Source organism: Halichoeres trimaculatus, unplaced genomic scaffold, assembly GCF_033239565.1.
Source record: "Halichoeres trimaculatus isolate MK-OKI-2021-1 unplaced genomic scaffold, fHalTri1.1 fHalTri1_scaffold_14, whole genome shotgun sequence".
Taxonomy (NCBI): domain Eukaryota; kingdom Metazoa; phylum Chordata; class Actinopteri; order Labriformes; family Labridae; genus Halichoeres; species Halichoeres trimaculatus.
Genome location: NW_027437192.1, coordinates 34455660 through 34465537, shown reverse-complemented (window position 1 = coordinate 34465537; position 9878 = coordinate 34455660).

The window sequence follows — 9878 nt, the reverse complement described above, 5'->3', positions numbered from 1 at the left end:
GTGTTGTATACTTGCCTCTTATGTAGGGACTTCTTTTTTTATTTTCTTTTATTTTCTTCTCCTTCTTCTTCTTCTTCTTCTTCTTCTTCTTCTTCTTCTTCTTCTTCTTCTTCTTCTTCTTCTTCTTCTTGGCGTTTTATGGCGGTTGGCAAACAACGCTTTGGTGCATTACCACCAACAACTGGTATGGAGTGTGGATCAGGAAGCTAACTAAAACTATTATTAATAATAATAAAATTATTATTATTTATAACAATAATAATAATAATAGTAATCACAATAATAATAATAATAATAATAATAATAATAATAATAATAATAATAATCAAATTTGTTCTCTTAAGATACTGTAATAGTGCATCATAACATTTATCACTTGAGTTTCTCTGTAAAATATCTCTCAAGTCCAATCTCAACTTCATTTCTGTGAGTTTGAAAATAAGTTCCCTTCTTTTAACGTCATACTTTGGACAGTAAAGTACCACATGCTCTATGGTTTCTTGCTGTTCACAAGAATCACAGTTTCCTGAAATATGCTTCTTTATTTTAAAGAGTGTGCTGTTAAGTCCAGAGTGACCAAATCTTAATCTTGAAATTAGTTTCTTATTTGCGAGATCTTGCTGTCTGTCCCATCAATCCTACTTGCCTTTGAATTCCATAGTACCATCTGCCTGTTCTTTCTTCTCCCCATTGTTTTTGCCACCTTTCTTTCTATTTGTGCTTAACTCTGGTCTTCATCTCTGTTTTACTAAAAGGAACTTGTATGTCAATGTGACTCTTTCTTGTTGCTTCTTTTGCACACCGGTCAGCTGTTTCATTTCCACTCAAGCCTATGTGAGCTGGGATCCATACAAATGTTGTTCTTAGTCCCATCATTTGGATTCTGAATATTGTTTGTTGTATTTCCAGTAAAATATCTTTTCTGCTGTCTGAGTGTCCATATTTAATGCTGGTCAAAGATGAGCTGGAGTCAGAGCATACCACTGTTTTCCAAGATCTGACCTCTTCAACCCACTGAAGTGCAAACAATAAAGCCATCATCTCCCCTGTATACACAGATAACTCCTTATTGATTCTTTTGCAAACTTTAATACTAAACTCTGGAACTACAAATGAAATGCCTATTCTGTGAGTTGTACTTTTTGATGCGTCCGTATATATCTGACTGTATCCAAAATAGTTGCTTTCTATGTAGTCTATTATCAACTGTGGCTGTACAATGAATCCCTTTTCTTTGTACTTTTTGTTTAGCAGTGTGAGGTCCACACTAGGTTCAGGAAGTATCCAAGGCTGTGTTACTGAGAGTGGAGCTGTTGGACTGATGTTTATTGCTGTTATATCATGCTCTTTTGCCTTTTTCTCCATTATCCACCCGAAGCTCTTTGTTTCTCTCCTCTCCTTTTCCCAACAGGGTTTCAGTGTATCTTGTGTTGGGTGATCTTCACTGTGCCCTGTCAAATTAACCCAATAGCTTAGAGCTAGTTGTTCTCTCCTGAGTTCTAATGGCATTTCTCCCATTTCTATTTGTTGGTGTTGTTCTTACTGCATCTGTACACAATCTTAAAGCCTGGTATTGAACATTGTCCAACTTTTTTAAAAGATGTTAGTGCTGCAGATCCAAATGCTACACTTCCATAGTGTAATACAGATCTTATTAGCCCTGTGTAAATGTTTTTAATGCTGTTCTGTCTGACCCCCATTCACTTCCAACAAGACATCTCATCACATTCAACACTTTCTTACATTTGTCAATGATTTTCTGAATATGGACCGGCCATGTTATTTTCTCGTCCAGCCACAATCCTATAGTCAATCATCGGCAAAAAGTGAAAACCCTATCCCCTTCTCTAAACTTAAAAAAACATTATTAATCATGACAGAAAATAACAAAGGGCTTACTATACTGCCTTGAGGCGTTCTATTTTCTATTTATGTAGGGACTATAGTCCCTCCCACCAGAGATGCATGGGAGAGACATGAGGAAATGAAGAGAGGAGAGAGGAACGGAGGAGATTCCTTTTTAGAGCAATGGGACATCCTCTCCTCCAGAGCGTCACATGAAGCGACGTGTTTCAGTGATGACGGCATCAGCTGATCACCTCTGGATCATCTGTCAGTCAGCTCTATCAGCTGTTTGTGCGTCTGGGCACGTGCGCTGTAATAACTCTGATAAAACATAAGCATTAACAGAGCTTTGTCTGTTCCTTTAACCAGTTAAACACAAACGTTACCATGAAGAAAACCTGCTCTCTGTTTATTCTGTGTGCTGTTTAGAAGCTCACGGATCACTCTGCCGGTAAAATACGTAATTGTGAGATTATTTATGAATCATTTAGCCTTTATCTAGATCGTTAACTCTGAAACTTATTAATGTAAGCTAGTTTATTGTGTTTCAGGAAGCAGTATTTATCCTCCATTGTATTGATTTGACGATGGTTGTGTTCAGTGTTTTGTGCTTTAAACTCACAACAAACACTTTATTACCAGATTTATGATAAGTTTCTGAACGATCCTCTGTGCCTGTCATCAGCTCGTCTTTTCTCTCTCATTAAACTCAGTTGTGTGTTTGTGAAGTTTCATTTAAAGAAGTCTGAGCTGCTGCAGTGTCCAATCAGAGAGTGATATTCCCTATGGGGCCGTGTCTGTCAGTGAAAAGACTTCCGAAAAAGCCGGCTCTCGTGTTTCCTCGATCATAGCTCCTCTGATCAGATTATCGCTTTGGGACAGTCTTCAAAATGGTAACTAAGAAACTACTTCCAGTGCTGCGGAGGAGATAGGAAGGAGAAGGCACAAAATTAATGCATTGAGACGCACCCAGTGTAATGAGAGGCGGAGTCACCGAATGTTGTCTGAAGTTTTTGAAAAAAAATGGAAACTTGCATCATTTCCTTTACTTTTACACCCAGAGGTTTTTTTTAGGCTTCAATGCCTTAAGTTGTAGTTGTAGTTGTAAAAAGAAAATAGATAGAAAACAAAATTAAAATATTTTAAAAAAGTAGTTTGATTTATTAACAGGGCTAACCCTAACCCTAACATTTAGCTGGGGTAACGAAGAAAGTCAATGCAGCCATTTGTCAAAAGAAAAAGGCTTTCTTTAGTGGTGACAAAGATCAAATCAAAGCAGCACAGAAGGAACTGAAATATGGAATAAATTTCCTATCTTAAATCAAGAGCATTTTAATTGATTTGAGGGCAGTATTTTATTGATTTCATGCTCAGATTTCGTGATATTGTCTTTCAAAACTCTGCTCTTGTGCTCATATTTGCTCTGCGTGTGCTCAAACTGTGTCCTTGCGCTCGGTTACAATGGTGCGCGTGCTCAAACTGTGTCCTTGTGCTCAGTTATAATGCTGCTCGTGCAGATTTCCTGCACACTCGAGTTCCTCTTTTGCTGAATGAATTTCTGCTCACAAATCCCTGTCTACTCTCGAATTTTTTTGTGGATCAACCAATAGAAGGCTGACAACAATTGACCAATCAGATTATCCCTGTTTGTTTACAGGTGCATTCGCTGTTCTTCATGGAGCGTCGCATACAGGTGGGCTCTCTTTTAACCTGGTTTATCACCCCCTGACCTCTGGGGCTGTAATAAATGTGATTTCTTTGATATTTTTGTCCACTGTTGAAATCAAATATCATTCAATAAATACACAATCGCTGTTTTTCACTGAAATAGCTATATTGCTGTGAAAATGTTGGTAAGCGCAATAAACAAAGCCATGATTCAAAATCACTTGACATCTGAAAAAAAGCTAGAGGGTGTTTTGGGCCTAAAAGGCCCCATGCTAAAGTGCCCTCTTACGCCCCAAAACGATAGTTGAGATCATATATGGGGAGAATTCTGAGAGACTGAAATAAAGGAGTAGAGCTGCTGAGTCTATTGGAGAAAGTTATCATTTTTATGAAACGTTTCTGGAGAGAGAAAATGCAGTTGAGATTGCTTTTGAAGGTGCTGGCCCAGACAATATTACAGTATGAGATGTAAGGATAGATCATTGTGTAGTATAGATTAAGGAGGATTTTTCTTGATACCAAATGTATAATTCTTCTGATGATGCCAATATTTTTTCCAATTTTGTTAGAAACAAATGATATATGAGTTTTCCAGGTGAGATTTTCATCTATGAGAACTCCAAGAAATGTAGTTACTGCTACTTTCTCCAGGGTGTTATGGTCAATATGTACAGTGGGTAAAGAACTATTGTGTGTTAAATTTCTTGGGATAAAAATCATATATGAACTTTTCTTTACATTGAGTGATAATTTGTTTGCTTTAAACCAGTTATGGATTTTACATAATTCACTGTTCATTTCAGACATTAAACTATGGGCATCATTACCAGAGAGGAAAATATTGGAATCATCAGCAAATAGAATGAAAAATGCTTTTTTTGAGACCAGATATAAATCATTAATGTATATAAGGAAAAGCAAAGGTCCAAGGATTGATCCTTGAGGCACTCCACAAGAAACTAACCTTAAATCCAAATGTGAATTTCTCCAGGATACAAACTGCTTTCTATTTGACAAGTAACTTTTAAACCATAAGATATTTGTTCCAGTTATACCATAATGACAGAGCTTTTTTAATAAAATGTCGTGGTTGACTGTATCAAACGCCTTTGACAAATCTAAAAACACTCCAAGTGTGATTTCCTTATTGTCGAGGACTTTGGTGATGTGATCAACAAGGTTAATGAGGGCCATTGAGGTTGAATGATTCTCTCTAAATCCATACTGGTGGGTATAGAAAATATTGTTTTCATTAAAATACTTAAATAAGCGAGTGTAGACAAGTTTTTCCAATACTTTGTAGAAGCATGGAAGAATAGATATTGGTCTGTAATTGGAAAATAAGGCAGGATCATCTCCTTTGAAAAGGGGAATGACTTTAGTCCACTTAAATGGATCAGGAAATACTCCAGTTTCCAGAGAGATTAAAAATGTGAAGAAGTGGTTTGATAATATAAGGAAGGCATTTTTTTAGAATTTAAGATTTTAATTCATCATGACCTGGTGCAGCTGATTTGAGTTTGTGAACAACTTCTATAAGCTCAGACTCAGTGATGGGGGATAATGTAAAGGAAGAGGGGGGGGTCTCTTACTGTCAGGTATAGAAAAGGGGATCAATGGTATTTTCTCTGCAAGTGAGGAACCAATGTCCACAAAGAAATTATTAAATTTATTTGCTATTTCTAAAGGATTTGTGATTGTTTTGTCTCCCTCTTTGAATTCATTTTGAGCAGAAGTGCTATCATTATTTTTGTTAAGAATTTCATTAATGATTTTCCATGTAGTTTTCATGTCTTTCTGGGAATCACAAAATGTCCTTTCATAAAACCTTCTTTTATGATCGCAGTCGGTGGTTTAATTTATTCCTGTATATTTTGTAACGATTAAAGAAAAGTGGAGAGGGATTTGTGAGGTAATCTCGATACAATTTGTTCTTCCTTGCAATAGAACGTTTCAAGCCACTAGTTAGCCAAGATCTGCTGGCATTAGTGGCCTTTTTACTATTTTGAAGCGAAAAGGTTTCATCAAAGATCTTTAAAAATACAGCATGGAAGATGTTGTATCCATCTTGAACATCACATACATCTTCAACCATAGACCAATTAACTGTTGACAATCATTTAATAAATGTATCAATGTTTCTATTATTAAAATTATGATACATAGACTCATTAACAGAGGTTCTTTTAGCAATTGTAGGCATAAGGTAAAAGATGGGAAGATGGTCAGATTTGTCACTGAACAAAACACCAGAGATCCCAGAGACACAGAAAGAATTTGTAAATATGTTATCAATCAAAGTTTCAGTTTTGGCTGTAATTCTTGTTGCCTTAGTTATGGGGGGGGGGGGGGGGGGGGGGGGGGACATTGAGATGGTCAATGAACTGGGATAATTGACTATCAAAAAGATTGATGTTGAAATCTCCCATTATAAAGCATTTTTTTTTCTCCTTACAAATTTTACCTAGGGTGTCACAAAAACAATCCTTAAAACTGTTCATATTTGAATTGGGTGGTCTATAAATACAGCCAACAATAACTTTATGACTAGAGGAAGACTCAACAAGCTCTACAAAGACAGCCTCAGCTTCATTTCCAACTAAGGCAACAAGATCATTGCGAGGATAAGACTGAATGTTGTTCTTTACAAACAGAGACACACCTCCCCCACTGCGATTAGGCCTAAAACTAGGATAGTGGTTATAGCCATTGAAAGAAAACATAGACACATTTTGTTCATTTAGCCAAGTTTCGGTTAATCCTATTATAGAAAACTTGATAGAGAGTACAGAAAGGTATTCAGTAAGGGTATCATATTGTTTTGGTAGACTTCAAGTATTGAGATGAAACAATGAGAAGCAATTACCAGCGAGCTTTTTTTCGACACAGAGGGAGTTTAAGGAATCCTCAGAAAAATACGAACAAGGAGTAGGGCCTTGTTTAAAATCAGTAAAGTATGAATCAGGATCAACATCAGAAAATGGTAAGAAATACTCATTGCCCCGAGGGGAGATGGAATCTTCAAACTGAAGATGAAGGTGACCAGAAGTATCCAAGTTCATAATTCAGTGCATACAATACATGAGTAAAACACACTGGCTGATGTAAGAGGCAACTATGTCTCTGAAGGAGAAGGGCGGGGTGGATGCACCACCAACTGGTCATACTTCAGGTATGCTATGTTTCCTTGTTTACGTGCCTCTTTAAGTTGAGGGAGTAGATCCTTCCTTTTAAGACGCACTTTTTCTGAGTCGTCCTCATTAATGTAGAGCTTCGTACCCTTAAGGTTTTGGGATTTTTTTGAGAATTTCCTCTTTGTCTTTGTATCTGAGAAGCTTAACCGCCATAGATCTGGGGCTCCCTTCAGCTTCAAACTTTCCTGACCTGTGGGCTCTCTCTAATTCAATGAGGGAGGGATCCATCTTCAGGTGCTCGGAAATAACTTTTTTAACCCTGGTCTCAGATTCATGCCAAGACTCAAATTTTGAGTCTGGATTTCCATCAAACAGAAGGTTGTTGCGTCTGGACTGGTTTTCCAAATAATCTATTTTGGAGGTCAAACTGGCCGAAGAGGAATTGGTGTTAGACAAATCTTTGCTAGTTGACTTACAGCATTCCAGACAGGTGCTAAAACCAGACTTTAAATCTTGAATTTCAGCTTGAGAATATTCAAGGCTCTGAATTAATCTTGCCAACCTCACTACTTAAGTTGTCAAAACGCTTGTTAGTGGAGTCTAAGATCTTCTGAACAAAGGATTTGAATGACTTTTCCTGCTGCTCAAGGAGATCTTTATAAAAAGATTTCTGTTGGTCAAGTAGCTCATGTAACACAGCCAGAGAGATGAACTCATCATCCTGACTGGCCTTCTTTGGAGGCATAGTTTCAAAGAGTGCAAGATAGAATTGCTGGAAAGTTGATACAAGGTGGCTTAACTACCACTGCTGCTGTAGAGGCCTGGAAGCTTCTGCTGCTACCGCTGCTGTTGTTGCTGAAGAGGCCTGGGAGCTGCTGGTGCCTTGGAGGCCTAGAAGCTTCTTGTTGTTGCTAGTGCTAGCTGGTGCTGGGGCTAGGGCCCAGCCTGGTGGTGGCTTGCTAGGGCTGAAACTCGGCCTGGTGGTGGCTAGCTTGGGCTGGGGCTGAAACTCGGCCTGGTGGTGGCTAGCTTGGGCTGGGACTGAAACTTGGCCTGGTGGTGGCTAGCTTGGGCTGGGACTGAAACTTGGCCTAGTGGTGGCTAGCTTGGGCTGGGGCTGAAACTCGGCCTGGTGGTGGCTAGCTTGGGCTGGGACTGAAACTCGGCCTGGTGGTGGCTAGCTTGGGCTGGGGCTGAAACTCAGCCTGGTGGTGGCTAGCTTGGGCTGGGGCTAAAACTCGGCCTGGTGGTGGCTAGCTTGGGCTGGGACTGAAACTTGGCCTGGTGGTGGCTAGCTTGGGCTGGGACTGAAACTTGGCCTGGTGGTGGCTAGCTTGGGCTGGGGCTACTGCCCACCTGGTGGTGGCTAGCTGGTGGCTAGCTGGTGCTGGGGCTGGGGCTGGGGCCTGGCCTGGCCTGGTGGTGGCTAGCTGGTGCAGGAGCTGCTGCCTGCCAGGTGGTGGCTAGCTGGTAGCTAGCTGGTGCTGGTGCCTGAGCTGGGCCTGGTGGTGGCAAGCTTGTGCCTGGGCTGCTGGCTGCCTGGTGTCCTTGGGAAAACATGAGGATTTTAGTGCCCTCTTTAGTGAGGGGAATGTGCTGTATGGGTCTTTTTTCTTTTGCCCCTGTCATTCAAAAAGTCTGTGCACACCACAGGTAAAACTATCTATCTTTGTAATTAGTTTTTTGTTTGTGTATTTGATAGAATGCCCTACAATGAGATAAGTTTTCATGCAAAAGCGTTAATTTTTTTCCCCCACAATATGAGGGCGTTTATGATAAACCCTTAGGTTTTTTTTGATAAATGAGAGGCCTCTGAGAGATCATGATGTGAGACTGTATGGTTCTGACCATAGATTGTATGACACGATTCGATATGATGAGATATGATCTAACTGTCAGTCTAACTTCTAGTCTTACTGTCCTGTTATAGTTACTGACCATACACCTCTCTGGGAGGCTCTGAGTTTGTCTCAAAGTTTTTCTCTTGATTGGTGATGTGGACGGCCTGCTGCTATGCTCCTGTCAGACTCCAGCTGCTACGGCTTTGGATTATTGCGGGTGTTGAGGCACAACACTGAGAATGGCCCGCTGGTTTCACCTAACTGTCCACACAATGCCAAACTTCAGACTATGTCCTTCTCTCTCCAACACAGTCTCCTCTATCTGTCTCTCTCTAACCCCAACATAGTCTCCTCAGATGTCTATCATAACACCAGGTCCGAGGTTTCTGCCCGTTAAAGGGAAGTTTTTCCTTGCCATTGTAACTTTCCAAATGTTAACCAAAGAAGAAGAAGAAGAACTTTCCAAATGCTGCAAAGTCCTGTACTCATGGTGGGTTATGATGAGATGAGACTCCTTATCTTGTCTTGATGGTGGGTTTCTACTAATAACATTTTATTAACATTTAGGGGTCTAGACCAGTGAATACTTTTGTAAAGTGTCTTGAGATAACGTTTGTTATGGTTTGGCGCCAGGGCTTGACATTACCTTTTTTGCTCACCAGCCACTGTGGCTAGTGGTATCCCTGAGTTACTAGCCACTCAGTATTTTCACTGGCCACAATTTGTTGTTGGATAATTATGTTCAATATGATTAAAGCCAATGATGACATGCTAAAGTTTACTTAAAAAAGATTTACAACCTCTTTAAATGTAAATGACCCCTATGCACACTCAAAACAAGACTACACCAATGTTAAAATCCACAGGTCTTTAATCAGGTATTCAGCTCTGATAAAGTTGTGTGTAACATTATGCTGCTTTCATATGAAAAATATGCAGTCTATTAGGACATAGTAATTAAAATAGTAGTTGTTTTTATTGCTTATAATAAAATGGTAAAGGGGATTAATTGAACTGATAAAAACTCAGCAAGAGACACTGTCTGCTTAAATATTTATTAACGACAGTAATCAGAAATTAATTTCTTTCTTCATGAGAATGACAATGAAGGAGGGGTAAATTAAATTTCCTCAGAGCTTTCATCATCAGAGCCATCTTTTTGCTTGTCTCTCTGCTCCATGTTTGAGATAAAATTCAACCCGCCAAAGTGGCCAGTGGGAGCGGCGGTATTACCAGCCACTGCCGAAATCCACCAGCATTTGGCCGGTTGGCCGGTGTTAATGTCAAGCCCTGTTTGGCGCTATACAGATGAAGACTGATTGATTGATATGATACGCACCAGTATGTTCCTCCTCCAGCAGGGGGCAGCGCCCGGTCGGAACAGGTCGTG